This window comes from Sus scrofa, chromosome 1 (genome assembly GCF_054392235.1).
Source record: "Sus scrofa isolate SSC_HxYL_T2T_F1_AM1 chromosome 1, Sscrofa_HxYL_maternal_Yorkshire_Landrace_v2.0, whole genome shotgun sequence".
Taxonomy (NCBI): Eukaryota; Metazoa; Chordata; class Mammalia; order Artiodactyla; family Suidae; genus Sus; species Sus scrofa.
In genome coordinates this window covers 82,167,898-82,187,504 of record NC_139383.1, presented here as the reverse complement: position 1 = coordinate 82,187,504, position 19,607 = coordinate 82,167,898, and the positions used below count along the sequence as shown (strand labels likewise).

At 43.2% G+C, this 19,607-nt stretch overlaps 1 protein-coding gene across 3 annotated transcripts in view; it reads right to left on the bottom strand.

Annotated features, from left to right (window-relative positions):
• The window catches only part of DSE (dermatan sulfate epimerase), a 66,840-nt gene extending 51,407 nt beyond the window's left edge, over positions 1 to 15,433 (bottom strand). Inside the window, exon 1 of one of the 3 annotated variants that reach the window (XM_021091551.2) lies at positions 15,204 to 15,433. The gene's annotated coding sequence lies outside the window, so the exon portion shown is untranslated. Of the gene's footprint in view, positions 1 to 14,618; positions 15,121 to 15,203 lie in introns of those variants that run through there. The other 2 variants (XM_005659399.4, XM_021091554.2) reach the window with 2 other exon arrangements.
• Between the last annotated feature and the right edge of the window lie 4,174 nt (positions 15,434 to 19,607).

Sequence of the window (19,607 nt, the reverse complement as noted above, 5' to 3'; positions counted from 1 at the left end):
CAAGCATTAAAAGGGTGCCTGGGATTTAGAAAGCGTTCACTAAATGCTAGCGGTTGTCATCATCTTGTCAAGGAGAACACCAAGGTCAGTTCAACGGAGAGGAAGTGCACCGTGACATCGGGAGGAAATGCTCAAAAACCATCACTCACAGAAGCTTATTTTTAAAATAGGTACAACGCCCAGTATATTCAGAACCTTGAAGATTCTTAAAGAGCTGAAAGAGACCAAATATTTTGACAAACGTAAAGGATTTGAGCCAAGAAGTTGATCTTTCTTCTTCCTGCTCAACTGCACATTTATAACTTTCAGGCTACATATTCTTACTAACTGAATGAGTCTGAAGAGAAAAGACCTTTCCAAGTTTAATAGTATTTCTTCATCCACCAAATGTTATACAGATAAAGCTCACTGATAACACCATGCTGATACAGATGTGCTTACACAGACAAAAAAAATATCCTAAACATAGAAATATCCATCTTGATGAAATTTAAAAGATAAAAAAACTTATGACTTTAAATTTTTATTGTTTTTTTATGGCTTCACCTGTGGCCTAGGGAATTTCCTTGGCTAGGGGTCGAATCAGAGCTGCAGCTCCTGACCTATATGCCACAGCAACAGCAACACCATGTCCTAGCCACATCTGTGACCCACACTACAGCTTATAGCAATGCCAGGTCCTTAACCCACTGAGCGAGGCCAGGGATCAAGCACGCATCCTCACAAAGACAACATCAGGTCCTTAACCTACTGAGCCACAACAGGAACTCCTGAATTTAAATTTTTTTAAATCTGATGTTGATTGAAATATATTTTCTATTTCCTGCATTATACATTAACATTCAGTTGGTAATGTAATTCTTTGAATTTGTGGATAAAACTACCATTTAAAAATTTTTTTTTCTTTTTTTTGCATTTTAAGGATGAACCTGCAGCATATGGAAGTTTCCAATTCCAGGGATGAATTGGAGCTGCAGCTGCCGGCGTACACCACAGCTCACAGTAAAGTTGGATCCTTAACCCACTGAGCAAGGCCAGGGATTAAACCCACAGCCTCATGGATACCAGTAGGGTTTGCTACCACTGAGCCACAATGGGAACTGCAATAAAACTACCTTTAAATCTGTAACCAAATCTTCCCCTTCAATTTTGAGAGATGCGATTTCTTTTCTTTTCAGCAATGATAGTTAATTTTATGTGTTAACTTGACTCGCCACTGACTGGCCATGCCCAGATAGTTGGTTCAATGTTATTTCTGGTTGTGTCTGTGGAAAGGTTTCCTGAAGAGGTTAGCATTAGAATTGATAGACAGAATAAACTGCTCTCTCAGATACAGATAAGCCTCATTCAATGCAGTGAGGGTCTGAACAGAGCAAGAAGGCAGAGGGAGCATCCCCCTTCCCTCGATGCCCCCTCTCCCCCTCCCTCCATCTCCCTCTTTTTGCTTGATCAAATGAGCTGGGACATCAGTCTCCTCCTGCCCTTGGATTGGAACTTACACCATCAGCTCTCCTGGGCTCCAGCTTGCAGATGGCAAGTTAGTCTCAAGAGTTTCATGAGTCAATTCCTCTGCCTCAACATCAACTTCTAGGCTACCTTTCCTCCTTTCCGCCTCTTTCCTGATTCCAGTCAATGCCATCGAATTGCACGTCAGTTCCTCTCTTCTTTTAGCCCAGTATCTGCAAACTTCTGTGCGATGTATCATAACATCATTTACAGATTTGCAGGGAAACACACACAAAACACACTTAACCTTTTGGAGATCTACTCTGGTTCAGTCATTTATGAATTTAGCTAAAACGATGTATATTTTGTGTGTCCTTATCTTCCCCAGCATAACGTCCTCTAAGTTTACCTTCTAATGATAATGACTCTAAGAAGCATGAGTACTACATCCAAGGTCCTACCAAGTTACACAAGAAAGGTACTCAGCAAACTATTGCTCAAACCCTACACATTTCCAGGAAAGGCCTATCTTCAGGACTGGCCCTTGTCCAGCTCATGGGAGGTGAGTTCTGGGCCCCTGTAATATTCTCCTGATAGCAGTGTGTTGTATGCTGAAGGTCCTGGGCCATGTGGTACCTGTTTCATCAGAAAGGTTATACTAACGATGTGGCTCATGATGAGCTCCTGTCCTTGCTCTGGGGGCTAGAGTCTGAACAACTGAAGTCAGTCATGCGGGCGCTGCATGTTTACAAGACTAAACCCCAATAAAAGCCCTGGACACCAAGGCTCCAGTGAACGTCCCTGGCTGGCATGTGTTGTCACATATCTTTTTTTTTTGGCCTTTCAGGGCCACACTCGAGACATATGTAAGTTCCCAGGCTAGGGGTCGAATCAGAGCTACAGCTGCCAGCCTACACCACAGCCACAGCAACAAGGGTTCCAAGCCACGTCTCCGATCTACACCACAGCTCACGCGGATGCTGGATCTTTAACCCACTGAGCGAGGCCAGGGATTCAACCCTCAGTGTCATGGATTCTAGTCAGATTCATTTCTGCTGAGCCACGACGGGAACTCCCAATTATAACAGTTTTTTGAATCCTTCTAGTGAATCACTGAGCCCACTAGTGGTCTTGGGGACTCTCTGTTTAATCATCTAAATTAGTTCAATCATCTAAATTCCTGTTAGAATTCTGAGAGTCTTGCCATAATACTTTGTCCTATTAGAAAAGAAAACGTTGTGATACTTTTCACCAAATCTTTCTCAACGTTTGATATTTTTCCATCTTAAACCCAGAAAAAATGATCCTGTCCAAAAATGTTGCTGTTGAAGCCAAGGACTTACAGGCCACTTAAAAGCTACAGATACTGTCTAAAAATGCAATACATTGCTGTGAGGCAAAAGCCTTAAAAGATTTTCATAGGAAAGTAATTTGCTGGCATTAAACATGCAATTCCAGTTCATTGGAGTACAATTAAAATTTCATTTATTGGAAAGTTTTACAAAGTTCTCTTTCATTTCTTATTTACATTCAAGTATTCTCCCATTATTTCAATCTTTAAATACTCACCAATGATAAATTTTACCCCCCCCCCTTTTTTTTTGCTGCCTTTCACATTCTCAAACATTTTTACATGTACATTTGTTGATTCTCATTTCTGTCACACAGATCATGGTTCTTTGGCATCAACATCCCTGAGTACTTTCCAAATGCCCTCCTATGAATCATAATCAAAACTCAGAATACCACTGACTCAGTGTGTAAGACAGTGATCCAGAGATGTAATTAACCCAAAAAACCAGGCACTAGCCTTCTCAGAATTCCCCGTCTCGGGCCCTGTTCCTGGCAACCAAGCAGACCCAAACTTCCCCTCCTTCCCCCCCACCCCCGCCCCCGTCTCCACATCCAGACCATCAGCAAATTCTGTTGGCTCTACCGTCAAAATCCGTCCAGAATCCAGCCACTTTGGCCACCACCATCGCAGCCTAAGCTGCATCATACACTTGCTCAAATTACTGCAACAGCCTCCTAACTAGTCTCTCTGCCTTCACCCTCACCTCCAGCAGTCATTCTCAACACGGGCCAGAACAATCCTTTCAACCCTAATTCAGACTGTGTCACCACAGTGTTTAAAAACCCTCGGTGGTGTCCCATCTCACTTCGAGTCAGCAGCAATGGACCGACAGTAGCTCTCAGGTCATTACACAGCCTGGCTGTGTTACTTCTGTCTTCACGTCCTATGCCTCTCGCATCCCCTTCCCCATCCTAGCCACGTGGCCTCCTTGCTGTTCTTGTACACACGGGTGTGCTCTCTCCTCTGCCCAGAAAGCTACTCCCAGGCATCCCCATAGCTTGTTCTCTCACCTCCTTCAAGGATTCATTCAAATGCCACTTTCTCAGTGAGGCTGGATGGAACCAGCTTATTTAAGTTATACCCTTACCATGCCCAACCACCACCATTCCCTAACTCCTTTCTGGGGCTGTTTTTTTTTTTGTTTTTTTTGTTTTTGTTTTTTTTTTTTTCCCCTTGTGGCACTTACAGCCCTCTAATCTACTATATAATTTATTTATTTCTTTCATACACCTGGCTCCCCATTCTAGAATGTAAGCTTCAAGAGGGCACTTTGCTTTCTGCTATATCCTCAACACTGAAGAGTGCCTAGCACTTAGAAACAAAGAAAATTTATAGAATAATTAATGTGTGAACTATGTAAACTACTCAGACATAACTATATCTATAATTAGATAGTTACATAAATATAACTACATAAAAAGAAACAATAAAAATCTTTTATGGGAGTTTCCAATGTTACCACTGTAAAAAGGGGTAACAAAGTCAACTTAGTATCCATGAGGACATGGATTCAATTCCTGGCCTCGATCAGTGGGTTATGGATCCAGCATTGCTGTGGCTGTGGTGTAGGCCAGCAGCTGCAGCTCTAATTCAACCCCTAGCTTGGGAACCTCCATGTGCCACAGGTGTGGCCCTAAAAAGACCGAAAACAAAAAGCAAAAAAAAAAAAAAAAAATCTTTTATGTATCAAGATAAACCTTTTGGAAATAAAAGGTACTACAGTGCTTGAACCTTTCAAGGTTGCTGAGAGTGAATATTACAGAGTTTTCTGAGAGTGGCCACTGCGCTCAGCCCTCCCATCGCTCTCTCAGGTGCAAAGCTCCGTGTCTGCTCCAGGCTGAGGCTGGTACGCAATGCCCCCACGCCCACCAAGCCCCTGTTAACATACCTGGCCTGCCTCTCACCGCAGTCCACTCCCTGGGCCTCCCATGCTGATTCCCAACATCCCTCAAATGAGTTTTCTCATAGTCTTTTCCTAAATGCCACCTCACAACGTCCAGCCCACCCCTCCCCTCTCTCCTCAAGCCCAGACCAGCCAGGCCTCCCCTTCTGCTGGGTGGCTGTTCCCTTCAGTGTTAAGAATTTCGCTGAGGTTGTTATGTTTTGAAATTTAAAGTGAGTCCCTTCCTGTCCCCACTTTTATCCACATTCTCAATGATTATTATCATGATTTAATGGTTGGGCATAAAGGTGTTATGAGTGCTTTTATTCAGAAACCTTTAAAAACATCCTCTGCCCTGCCAACGTTTCTTTCATGTAGAGATTTCAGAAGACTAAGGATGCTTTCTAATGAATTACTCTTCCTTTCACTCCTATCTTGTCCCTATTATTTTGTGCTCAAAATGTCTCATGATGAGTTTTTAAAGATCTGTCTATAAAACTGTTACTAGTTGGGAAACAATTTTTGAGGAAAAGTTTTACTTGACTGCTGGAGACCATGCAGGCTGTGCAGAACAAGCCAATTATGTCTGAACTGATGGTCAGGCAGCCCTAACAAACTATACAGACTCCTGGCTCTACAATTTTCTCATTTCTAAAGTAGGGACAGTAATTCTTTTCCTATCCACACTAAAGGCTGCTATAAACAGTAACCATATACAGAGCTTACAAGTGCCAGGGACTATGCTAAGCACATCACAAGAGTGACTCATTTAATCTTTGCCATGGCCCCATCATGGAGATATTCATATCATCCCCTTTTCACAGCTGAGGAAACTGAGGCACAGACAGAATAAGCAAGTTACCCAAGGTCACACAGAAAGTGAAGGAGCCAGGAGGTAAACCCAGGCAGCCTGCCAATATGACCCATGAAATAACTGTCTTTATAAACCATAAAGTTCCTTCCAAATTAATCACCATCATTACGTCACTTCCCTACTCAAGAGCCTCCATTCCCACAGCAAAATGAACCACTTCCTCCTCTAAGAGCTTCTACAGCCTACCTCTGGCTTATCTTTTCAACACTGCCACTCATTTCCTCCCTATACAAACTCTCCCTTCCCACTTATCTCCTCATCCTTGCTTGAGCACAACAACTGTTCTATGTGTCCTTGATTCCCACTGTTACTCTCTTTTGTGAGATTCCCTCTACCTGCTCTGCACCGACCTCCTAGGACATGGTACTGCTTATGAAGCCTTCCCAAGCATCTCCAGCCATAAGTGGTCTTCCTGGTGGCCCCTTATATGCATTTCTCATTATTCTTTGCAAATTCAGAGACGCTGCTGACCAAGAAAGTGCATATGCCATCTTATAAAATGGAAATATAATGTTTACAGAAAGCAATAAAGAAAAAGGAAGTTGGCATAGAATGACAGAGTACTACTGTAATTTAGAGAAGTAAATACTTCCGGCTGCACTGAAGAAGGAAGAATTCACTGGACTGGGCCCTAAAAGGGGGTCAATAAGAATGGTTACAGCTTTAATTATCTCTACAAATTTATGTACTGAGTACTAATAACATGCATACTGAGTGATCTGAAGGACCTGTGATCTTCTTTTCTCACATTTATTGTTTGGTGTCCTCTGGATCCCAAAGGGATTTGAGGCAGATTTCACCTGCTCAGGTATAAGCTCCTGGGAGGCAGGGGGTCTCAGTCTCTTTGTCTTTCCCATCAGGTCATGTACCAATGATTACATGCAACACAAGCTTTCCAAAAATATTTGTGGAAAATACTGATAGACTATATGAAGGAGATAAGGTAGAAAGAATGTCATTACAGGAGGTAAGGGAATCCCCATGGTTTTTCTAAGATATTCTCCTCGACCTGGACCTGGCAGCCGCTCCATTCCTCTGCTCACTCCTCTTGCCTTGCTTAGCTGGGTTCTTTCCCCTCCCCTTTTTGGCATAAAATCCTCAGAGGCCCAATTCAGACTCCCCTCCTAGCTGAGCATTCTCTGTCCGTGCAATCCTCACAGGCGTCTTCCTTCCTGCAATGCTGCTGCATGCATTTGTCTCTGTTCAACACTCAATAGCGCTCATAAAGTTTCACACTCAGTTATCCTTCTCCAACCAGATATTACAGCTCCCAAAGGCTGGAAACCATGTCCTGTTTCTTTTGCCTGCCGCTCCTCTCTGCCTCCACCCAGACGTCCCCTCAAACACAGAAGTACCTGGCAAATACTTGCTGAGTGACTAAACCCTTTCAGTATTTCTACCGTGAGAGTATACTGTTCTTTCATCCGACTCTCCAGGTTCAAAAGTACATTGGAAAAAGTTCTATATCAAAGCATTCATTCCTAGTAACACAGATTTATCTTTTCTAAAACTTGCAATCACTGAACCAAACTTCAGTGGCTTCACCAACAAGAAAAAAAACTGCAACCACACAAAGAAGGGTCTGTTACATAACCACCCTAACACTGCTAGTACCATTCAACTTCTTTAGGCACAGGATTTATCATTTTATGGCAATTTAGTACTATAAATACTGCCAACACGTTTCTTCTCCAAGAAAGAGAGACTGAAAGTGGTCCAGCTTAACCTAAAACTGCCCAGATTCAATTTAACAAGTAGAGGTAAAATTGAATTTTTAAGTTTTCCACAGTAGATACTCAAACACTGCTTGTCAATTTGGATTTTATACGGAATAATTCTATGCGATTCACAGTAAGTCTAAAAAATCTAATGAGGAAACCCTTAGAACCCAAACAGGGTACATGATTAAGGGGATGAATCCTGTCTAAACAATATGAGTTTCCTTAGACAAAAAGGTGGATCTTAAAATTTCACACTAGAGTTGAAGAAAGGACAAACTGAACGACTGCACAAAAGCTACTGCTCAGTTATTCTGCACTCTACTGCTCCTGGGTTTTCATAAAACCAACAAGCTCTAACTTGTAGAAGACTTATAGTAAAGAAAGAGGAAGAAATTAACTTCACAACTAAGGGAGACAGCAAAAGACACTTTTACCTAAGTTAACTGGGCAGGCTTTGCAGTGATTCCAAGAATCAGTTTCCTTTGAGAAAGGTAATTGCGAAAAGCACTTCAACATCGTTTTAAAACTACAGGCTAAAAAACTAAGTAGAAACATTTAATTCCAATTGCCTAAGACACTGACCTTGTTGGGCCCACTTCTTGGCATCCCCCAAAACCAGTGACACAGTATTGGCTGTGTGTGCATTTTCCAACACCTCTGCAGCAACAACATGAACCTGCTTTGAAGACAATTACATCTTAAGTCCTGCCTGAGTTTATTACTGAGAAAAAAAAAAAAAAAACACTGGCCTGAAACCACCAACTAATTCTATCAGAGATTCTATCTTCCCATGCAAAAATGAAACAAAGTTCACATTCTGTTTCTTGAAATACCATTATTACTTCTAACCCAAAATACTGCTCTAAGAAGTCTGGAATATGAGAGACGTTTCCAGATTCTTTCTGACATGGGCAACCTCTGTTTGTTTTGACCACACAGCTAATGAATGCCCCATACATTCACGGGACCACGTTGCCAGTCTCCTTCTACCATAAAAAATGGAGCAGAGAAATGTAAAATATATTACTAAAAGTCCAAGTGGAACACCACAGTCTGGTGCCAAGTCTTTTTTTTTTCTTTTTTACGAATTTTCTAAAATAAAAGAGAAATATGGAGAAAAGTGACCTATTTGGGGAGAATATAGCTTAAGCAGAGGAGAGGAGCTTCCAGAATGAAAGGTTGAAGCAATCTTATATAAGATCAATATATAAGTAGTTCATAAATACTTGGTTCTAAGAACGAAGTCAAAACTATAGACAACTTGTATTTCCAACACCCAAACTGGTCATTTCTTCTACATTCGTACAACTAGGTCACTTTTAATTTCTAAGATGTTCAAATCCAGATGAGCAGAAGTCATGAAATTAGAACCCCAGAAGACAAACACTAACCTCCCTGCTGGACCACCTCACTTAAACCTTTCTAAACAGACAAGAACTCAAAGGCCTCCTTCATAAAGCCATTCTGAAGGTTAAAACATTCAGAAAAACTTCCCTGTATTTAGCATAAATCCCTCTTGATGCTTGCTGTAAGTCGATTTCCTCTTCTTTTTCTTCAGGGAAGATGGAAAACAGCTGTTCGACATTCCCTTTCAGGCTCTGTTTCCCTTCCTGCCACCCCCCTCCCCCCCCACCCCATGGGAGAAGTGTAAACACTGCAGGTGATTCCTAAATCCAGCTGGCCCAGCTTAATTATCCACGGGGCTAGTGAGCCTGGCCCCCTTGGTAGCTCCTAGAATGATATCATCCAACTGCCAAGGCCCCAAGAAAAGTTCTTGACCAGAATTTGTGGAATTCCAGAAATCCCTTACTTATAGTCTGTCCTCAGATCCATCCAAACAGCAAAAACACAGCACTGTTTCCAGAAGAAAAGCTGACCGAACTGTAAAGAAGGTAAGCAGTGCTATCCTGCAGTCAGGACGTCTTCACTACTGCGCTCCTGGGTGTCAAGGTCTTGAGTGCACTTTGACCTGCAACATTTTTAAACTACCTGATGATTTGTATCATGCAATCTTGAGTTTCTTATCACTGATCCAACTTTCTGGATGTGAGCTTACTTTAGAAATGCAATAACCTGGAGTTCCCGTCTTGGTTCAGTGGTTAACGAACGCAACTAGCATCCATGAGGACTGGGGTTTGATCCCGGCCTCGAATAGTGGGTTAAGGATCTGGCATTGCCAGGAGCTGTGGTGTAGGTCACAGATGGGAGCTCAGGTCCTGTGTTGCTGTGGCTCTGGCACAGGCCAATGGCTACAGCTCTGATTCGACCCCTTGCCTGGGAACCTCCATATGCCACCAGTGCAGCCCTAAAAAACAAAAAGACCAAAAAAAAGCAATAACACTTTCAATACAATGTAAAGGAATACTCTAAATGAAGGTGTCAACTTGTAGTCTGTTATTTCTTTAAATGAGTAATTTCACAACATCATCTGCAGATTACTAACATTTTACACTAAAATTTATATATCTAACCTCATGTTGCTAACTCCCACCTCAGGAATTGCTAAGAAATGTCCCCCCCCTCCTTTTTTTTTTTTTGGCAATAGCCATTAGACTCCAACAGTAAAGCCACTATATTGCCTGTGTACTTCATTAATAAAAATATTATAGACCCACAAGCTTGGTGAGCCCATTTCCTTTACAAATTCCTTTTAAGAGCTATGAAATGCTGAGTCAACTTGGTTGTGGTATAACTTCTGCTTGCATTAAATGCCTGTTGCTCATGAGCTAAGTTTGTTACACATGAGAAAAATGCTAAAGTCATGCTTATTATCAGGATGTTTACTCCATATTACTCAAGAGGCAAATCCTGTTCTTTCAGAAATTGTTTACTAACATCAGATGACAACACTTACCAAGGCTGTGTTTATGGAATATCCCAAGGGAGTTGAAACAACTAAAAGGAGGAAGTTCCCTTCGTGGCTCAGTAGTTAATGAACCTAACTAGTATCCATGAGGGTTCGATCCCTGGCCTGGCTCAGCAGGTTGGGGATCCAGCGTTGCCTTGAGCTGTGGTGTAGGTCACAGACTCAGCTCAGATCTGGTGTTGCTGTGGCTGTGGTGTAGGCCAACAGCTACAGCTCTGATTCAACCCCTAGCCAGGGAACCTCCATGTGCTGTGGGTGCAGTCCTAAAAAGCAAAAACAAACAAACAAACAAACAAAAAACCTAGAAGGAAATCCAGGGTAATCTTAAAGCACATGAAAATTCAGTGTCATTTGGAATTAAGGACTGAACCCACCACTCCATTCAAGAAGCCCTTAACAATCTGTTCTTCTCTTTCCAAAGTAAAACCATACTTCTTTTTCGTGTGTGTGTGATCTTCAATTAACTCTGAACACTCCACCTCCTGCAGGTTTATACTCTGCTAGGCATTTGACAGAGGACCTGAAATCCACACACTCCATAGATTGGAGATTTTGAAATACACAGACATGCAGAAGGAAGCAACAAGTTTCCTGGTAAAGCACCAAAGACCTGAAGCCAACTAGGACCCCTGGGACTTAGAAGAGGCCTCATGATGGAATCCTGATGAGGATGAGAAGAGACAGGCAGAGTGGGAGGTGGTAGCTTTGGTCTGTACAACAGTCCATTTACAGAAGCCTGGGAAGCACATAAACATTCCAGGCAGCTGACAGTTCATGGGCCGTAATGAGTAGTAAAAGGGATAATAAATTAGATCTGTAGGAAAATGAAATGTGGGCATCTTTAACAACATGAATGGAGCAGAGTAGAATTAAATATGCTATTTAGGTTCACCTCATACATAAGGTAGGCACTAATTATTTGTAAATGATAGACAAGTTTTCTCTTACCTTCACAGTATTTCCATTTCTATACCCCTAAAATGAGTATAAGACACCTGCTCCATATCACTCTCCATTTCCTAGGCTAAAATATCAAAATATTAGAATTATTTGAAAAAGAATGTTAAATTACTAGGCAGTTTTAAAATGCAAGCGTTCATGTAGCTGTATGAGCTAAGACTCCTTCCTTCAGCTGTCTAAATGCATACGAATTCATAAGCAAGAGTTTCCTAATGGCCCCTCTTTATTCCAACCCAACACTTTCTACTTTTCTTTCTAGTATGATTCTTTCCTGCAATCTCTCTCCACCATCCCCTAACCAAACCACTTTTTCATATGTAACTAGAAGCTGTGAAACACTAAAGTTAGATGGGTCAGAACCTAGGACTGCATTTATTTACTAACATATATGGAAAGATTTTCTTTAAAGAAAAATTAATTAAAATATTATACACATGATTCAACGTTTAATTTTTAAAAAAGAATTTGCTATTAGAGTTTGGCTTTAGTGTTGACAAGACTTTCTGAAATTCATCCATTTCTAATTATTGCTATCAGCAAATAGCAAACTATTAGCATCAGTGCCTCTGGAATCTAGGGCTTTAATCTCGACTTCCCATTCTGTCCTTAATTCACCATATGAATTTCACTGGAAAATAACTTCTCTTTTTGGTACTCTGGGCTTGTGCACTGGCCTAAATGCCATGTGGGGCACTGACTCTAGGTTTAGAGGATTGCATTGTGTCATCCAAATAGCTACTGGTGGAGTTCCCTTTGCAGCTCAGTGGTTAATGAACTCGACTAGGATTCATGAGGATGCAGGTTTGATCCCTGGCCCTGTTCAGTGGGTTAAGGATCTGGGCGTTGCTGTGAGCGGAGGTGTAGGTCAAAGGCGCGGCTTGGATCTGGTGTAGCTGTGGTGTAGGACAGCAACTGTATCTCTGATTCGACCCCTGGTTAGGAACTTCCATATGCTGCAGGTGCAGCCCTAAAGAAAGCAAAAAACCCCAAACCAACAAAAAAATAGCTACTGGTAATCTGGTGACCCCCAAAGAGTTTTATTCTACAAACCACTGTAGGGGAAGATAATGTTAATTCCAAAATGAGAAAATTCTAAGGTATGTAATACAGTAATAAGAACTGGTCTGTCCTCTGATTGGATGCATTTTTCAGCAACTGTATCCAGCGTTTTGGGGCATGGACTCTCTGCCCTACCCATGCCTTCATAGCAGTAAAGATCCAGCCCGTCTCAATAAATGGAATAAAAGTATCCACTATCATGATAAACTTCCCTCTATCAGAGGTTTTCAATTTCCCCAAGACCTGCCACAAACACTTCCCAGGACATTAACAGTATCTCTTCCTTTTTTTTAATGGGGGAGGAGGGTGAAAAAGAATAAGAATATTTACTGTATTTAGGACTCAAACATGCTAATGATTAAGTAATTTTTAATACATACTGCAACTACAAAATGCTAGTTTTCTACCAATTTCTTTACTGAAGTTACTGATATATTAAAACCCCAATTTAAACATTGTATCTTTATTGCTCTCCCATCATTTGCTAAAATCATAATATTGAGTAGAAATCATGTAATTCCTTTTATGCAACACAGTGTAATCCAAGCCAAACAGAAATAAGTACCAGAATATTCTACTACAAAAATAGTAGATTAAGAAATGTATAAACAAAAGATTTTATTGTTGAGTTGCAGAATGCCTTTTCATCTATGGTCTTTAAACACTATTTCAGAAACTAAAAGAACATCTTTAGATTGAGGTATTGGGAAGGAGGAGGCAACATCAGTGAAGTTAAGAATTTTACCTCCTGGATGATCACTAGGCCCTCTCAAGGATATTGGACTGGACAACAAATCTCACTGAAAACCTGTCAATAGCTAATTTGCAGACTAATTTTATAAACACTAAAGCAGATGCACACACAAACATGAGGCACTAGGATGGTTCTGCCCTAATGTGGCAAACCTAACTTTTTACCTAGTGTCTTGTAATAAATAGCCAGTCCCCTAATCTCAGAGGGAGGAATTCCAAACAGATTCTACCCGGCAGGACCACGAAGGTCCTAATAATCCCCACGGTGACAAAGGTCTATACTGTGTTCTGCTGCAAATTTCCCTCTTTATCTAAGTTCTTTTTTCTTTTTTCAAGAATCCCATCTTACTTGGTAACTGTACTATCAATATTTAAATGTACCATGCAGGCCACTGTATCTAAGGAAAACTTGATGAAACTGATAGGGACATAGTACATCAATCGCAGAAAAAGGAGCTGCCCAAGCTCAAACTCCCAGGTGTTGCTAATTTATGGTTTCTCCCTTTGTACATTAATAGCTTCCGGAGAGCAAGAGCAGTTAAACCCCTCTGTGTGTCTCCTTAGCAGCCAGCACTGTCTTGCACCTTTTGCTGAACCCACAGAGAAGGGTCACTAGATGATGGAGGCATCAAATTCAGTATTTTCTCTTCTCCATTTTTACTGGAACACATCTTACCTACATCATAAAAGGAGCCCATATCTCCATATGGGGACATTATCAAAAAAAAGTAGCATATGATACACAAATACTCTAATAATCCTGTATCTTATTTCTCCCATGCACATTACAAACATTTTTGGGATCTCATTTTAGAAGTACTGTCTGAATATTCTATAAAATATTGTATATCACATTTTATTTCATAGAGGTCATCATTTACTGTGGTTTGTTTGTTTGTTTGTTTGTTTGTTTTCCTTTTCTAGGGCCACTCCTGCAGCATATGGAGGTTCCCAGGCTAGGGGTCCAATCGGAGCTGTAGCTGCCAGCCTACCCCAGAGCCACAGCAACGCAGGATCCAAGCCGCCTCTGCAACCTACACGACAACTCATGGCAACGCCGGATCCTTAACCCACTGAGGAAGGCAGGGATCGAATCCTCAACCTCATGGTTCCTAGTCGGATTCGTTAACCTCTGAGCCACGATGGGACCTCCTATTGAGAAATTTTTCAAAAAAAACTGAAGAAAAGTAAATTCCTGAAAGGTTACGTTCTATAAGGTGAAAAATAAAATACCGGAGGAAAAAAAAAAAAAAACTATTTTCAAACTGTTTCTCAGTGAGAACGGCCATTCTTCAATTTAATGTAATACTAATTAAACCATGACTCTGTAGTCCATGACTAACGAAACAACTATTTAAAAGAACTTTATCACATGGAGAACCATAGAAACTAAAAGTGTAATTTCCTGCTCTAAGGAATTCCAGGTAAATGAGGTTCACCTCCTAGTTTCAAGCCATGGATTCGGTTTCAGCCTGAAATGCCAGCAAGTCCTAGCGGAGGCTGATGCCTCCAATGAGCGATGAAAATGAGAAAGTTCTCCGGTCACAAACTTAGCTCAGATTGCAGCCGTGACAGATCTTGAGCCCATGTGGCAGGTCTCACAGAGCTTCCCAGCCTGTGAGTCAAGCCCCCACCCCCCCACCCCCTCGTCCGCCCAGCCCCTCGACTCCACCACCAGGAGCTGCCTGGGAGTGAGATTTTACCAACAAATTCTCCAAGTGTCGCCGGAGCCCGGCGGCTCTGGAATCCAGCGTCTGGGGGCGGCTCGGGACTTTCTTCCCCGGCTTCCGCAGTCACAGAGGCGGGCTGCCAGCGCCTAGATCGCCACACACGACCACTGCCACCCCGATTAGCAGGGAGCGCAGGGAAAGGAGGGCGCAGAGCTGTGCCACCTTACCGGGCAGAGGGAAACCGAAGCCCCGCCGGCCGCCCGGGAAATCTCGGCTGGGCCGGCCGAAGCCGACCCACTGAAGGTGATGTCCCGGTTCTGCCGGTGCGCCTGGCTCTGCGCTAGGCGCTCGAGGGGTGGGAAGGGACGAAAAGCCGCCTGGCCGCCGGGGAAACCCACGGCTCTGGCTTCACGCCTCGCGCGCCCTCCAGGAGCCCAGCCGAGCTGGACTCGGGCGCCCAGCCCGCGGCGCTCCGCGCCTGGTCGGGGACGTGGCTCCGCCTGCCTCTCGCCCGCGCCGGGCCACCCCGGCCCGCGACCCACCCGAGACTCCGGAAGAAAGTTGCCAAGTTGCGCCGCGCGGGGCCCACTGCGGCGCCCGCCGCGCGCCCCTGCCTACCACTCGTGCGCCGCTCCACTTACTGCTCCCCGCCGCGGCTTCGTCCTCTCGGGCGTCGCCTCTCCAGCCTGGGCCCAGGCTCTGGAACCCCTCCCCAGCCTCCTTCACTCCAGGGCTCCCGGGTCCCCGGCGCCCTCTGAGCCGAACCCTCGGCGCACCCGCCGCGCCATGGGTGCGGGTGGGCGCAGCGCCACGGGATGCGCCGCTGCAGCCTCGGGCGGCGCTACTGCGAGCCGGGCAGGCGCGGGCGGGTGGGGTGTGGGCGAAGGGGGAGGAGGGCGGGACTCGGCGGGCGCTGAGGCTCTGCTGGAAGGAGGAGGGAACCGCAACGTCACCAGAGCCCGGGGAGGCGAGGATGGGGAAGGGGGAACTGGGACCCCGCCCGCTGTGGGACCCCGACCTCCGGCCCGCCCCTCTTTCTCCCCCTCCTCCTCGCCCCAGACTCGCAACGCTCGGCCTTCCCCTCCTCCCGGCCCTGACTCCACGCACCCCTACCCTGCCAGGCCTCTCTGACTCAGATTTGCTCACTTGCTCTAGTTTCTAAAGATCCCAAAGGCTTCGGGTTCGATTCTAGAATCGCCCCAACTGAAGAACATTTTGGAGGCCCGAGGGGAGGAGCGATGCATCCGGACAGTTCGGGGAGAGGAAAGCGTTGAGATCTTTTCTACCCGGGCTGTTGCCCACTCCCCTCGCCTTTTCCAAAATTGTTACTCCGTTTCTACCGATTTTGATTTTACGCTCTTCTCAGAAAGAAGGGAGGAAATCACCTATTTAGAAGCAGTTCTCGCCTTAACTAGCCGCGGTGGTAACAAACTACTCTAAATCCAAAAGCAATGAACCCTGCAAACTGAATGAATTATATGACGCTCCCAAGAGGAAATTTAATTTACCTTATTCCCTAGGCCTGGGCGGATGAAACACCCTCCATCCAGCTGAGTTCTTCAGGTAGAGGATCTGCAACCTCAGTCACAGCCCGTTTGGAGAAGGGTCTTCCATTATCTTAAAACAGCCATTGCACACAGCCTGGTCCAGCCTGGCCTCAGAAAAGTGTCAGGTGAGCCCAGGGCCATCACCTGGGGCTAATAACTTCATCTCCCTCAGTGTTAGCATGTAATAAGCTACCAGAGCTAGATGGTGCAGGACAGATGTTTAGCCATTCATTAGCACTGGAGATATTTTACCTACCAGCACTGCTTTTCTCCCTCTGCTTGGAAGTGCTGTGATTTGGTACAGCCACTATGGAAAACAGTATGGCGGTCCCTCAGAAAACTAAATATAGTAACTACTATATGACCCAGCAATCCTACCCCTGGGCATATATCTGGACAAAACTTCAATGAAAAAGATACATGCGATCCGTATGTATCACTGCAGCACTATTCACAATAGCCAAGACATCCAAACATCCTAAACATCCATCAACAGATGAATGGATGAAAAAGTGGTACATACATACAATGGAATACTACGCAACCACAAAAAGGGACAAAATAATGCCATTTGCAGCAACATGGATGGAACTAGAGACTCTCATATAAATGAAGTAAGTCAGAAAGAGAAGGACAAACACCATATGATATCACTGATATGTGGAGTCTATAATATGGATAAATGACCTATCTACAAAACAGAAACAGATCATGGACATGGAGGGCAGACTTGTGTTTGCCGGGGGGTGGGGATGGGGTGTTGATGGGGAGTTTGGGGTTGGCGGATCAGACTGTTTCATTTAGAACGGATGGGTGATGGGACCCTGCTGTATAGCACAGGGAACTGTATCTACTCTCTTGGGTAAGAAACTGATGAAAAAAAAAAAAAAAATAGATGTGTATGAGTGTCTGGGGCACTTTGCTGTACAGCAAAAATTGAAGGAACACTGTAAATCAACTACACTTTAATAAAAAACAAAAACAAAAAAGCGAAATGCTTTGTGGAGTTCCCATTGTGGCTCAGTGGGTTAAGAACCTGACTAGCATCCATGAGGACGTGGGTTTGATCACTGACCCCACTCAGTGGGTTAAGGATAACAGCTGCCGCTTGGGTGTGTGGCGTGGCTGTGGCTGGGAAATTCCATATGCAGCAAATTGGCCATAAAAAGAAAAAAGAAAAAAAAAAAAAAACCAAAATACAAAAAACAAAACAAAACAAAAAGTTTTTTTAAAAGTTCATTGTTTGGGTTCTAAAGGGCTACCTCCATCTATTTTCAGTTCTTAGAGGCTCTCAAGACCTACAGAGTCATTTCCCTCAGGCCGCATCAGAAAAAAAAAAAAAAATGTGGACATCTTTTATGCTTCATTTTTTCAGAAATTGCTCCTGAAGAGAGATCCCCTACAAATGATCAAGAGGAAGAGGGTTTTGTTAAATATTTTAAATGTTCACTCAGGTAAATCACTGATTTGCAAAAACTTTCAGATGTTTTAGAGGTGGTCTGTGGAGGAGATAAGGGGCTCTAGAAGTTAAAACTCATTTAATCTGGTTTTGCCACTTATTGCTAGGGGTCTTACAAAACTAATTTCAGAGCTTTGGTTATCTCATCTGTAATATGGAGATGTAATACCTCCTTTGGACAGTTACAGAGAGGACGCAACAAAAATAGAGAGTTACTACATGCTAGATACTGTGCTAAGGGATTGACATATATTAATTTATTAGAGAAGATTAACTGTGAAAATGCCTAGCTGTCATATGTAACCCATGGCTGTTAATTTCCACATATCTTCTCACATTTTGAAAAGACCTTAGAAAAACCTCTGTTTTGATTTATTTAAGCTGCCAATAAGTAGTCACCTAACTCAGTGGTTCTCCAACCTAGAACATTAAATCAGCAGGGGAGCTTTGATAAAAATACATTTTAGTGGGGCCCCTCACCAGATCAATAAAGTAGAATCTCTAGAGCTGACAAGTAAGCATCAGTGTTTCAAAACCTCTTCTGGAGTTTCTGTCATGGTGCAATAGATACGAATCCGACTAGGAACCATGAGGTTGCAGGTTCGATCCCTGGCCTTGCTCAGTTGGTTAAGAATCTGTCATTGCCATGAGCTGTGGTGTAGGTCACAGACACAGCTCAGATCTGGCTTTGCTGTGGCTCTAGCGTAGGCCAGCTACAGCTCCGATTGGACCCCTAGCCTGGGAACTCCATATGCCTCGGGTGTGCCCCTGAAAGACAAAAATAAATAAATAAATAAATAAATAAATAAATAAATAAATAAGAAAAAAAAGAATGTGCAATCAGGATTAAGAAATTTTTAGACAGTACCCACTGTCATTTATTCCCCTTCATCCCCAGTTTTGCCTTCAACTGACCTTGAAACCTGCTTCTGAATAACATCTACCTCTTGCAAATGCCCCCCCCCAATACGGTAGGACTCAAAGATCTGCAACCCTGCCCTCTGGGATCTTCCAGGGTGCATCTAGCCTTAATTCCACAGGAGAGTGTTTCAGTTCACCTGGCTATTTACCAGCTACATCAGCTTTTCCTCATCCATCCTGAAAGCCCTTGGAAGGTTGTTTACTTTGCCATTGTCCCTCTTAAAATCTGATTCCCAAAATCGAATTCAAGGTTTCATCCAAATAACAGAGTAAAAGGGGGTTCAATGGCTCTGTTCTAATTACCGTATTTCTCCAAGTAAATCCTAAGACCTATTATGGCAGCCATATTACCCTGTTGACTCCTATGCTGCAATCTCCTAAAACTTGAAGTAGTAAAATTTTTTTTCACATCTGTTCTGAAAACTCCCTTACAACCTACATCCATTAAAGTTTGTATTCAGCACTTAGCACAATAAAATTTAATAAAATCACATGTTAAGTCAGGCTTCTTCTTTTAGCTTATTGACATGGACATCACTGATGTAATAGAGTAACTTCATTATGTCCTGGAAATTCAGTCTGTATGTCATGTCATCATTCAAGTTCTCATCGTCTTCTTTTTTTTTTTTTTTTTTCTTTTTAGGGCCATGCCTACACCACAGCCACAGCAACTCAGGATCTGATCCTCATCTTCAACCTACACCACAGCTCACGGCAACACTGAATCCTTAACCCACTGAGTGGGGCCAGGGATGGAACCCACATCTTCATGGATCCTAGCTGGGTTAATTTTCACTGAGCCACAATGGCAGGAACTCCGAAAGTTCTCCTTCTTAGGTGTCTTCCACTGCTTGCCACAGATTTATCATGCTGTTGATGAATATTCTCATCAATTGAGGACCCTCATATTACTTAGTCATATTTTCTTCCCTTGTCCCAGAGTAGCTAATGTACATGGGTACATGACAACTTGGTAGAAATTTTAAAAAGGTATACCTCCCTTATTCAGGGTTAGGGAAAATCGACCTTTGCCCCAGATGCAGCCCCAAAGAGCAGATATGCTTTGTCTATTAGATGTCCTTGCTATACCACATT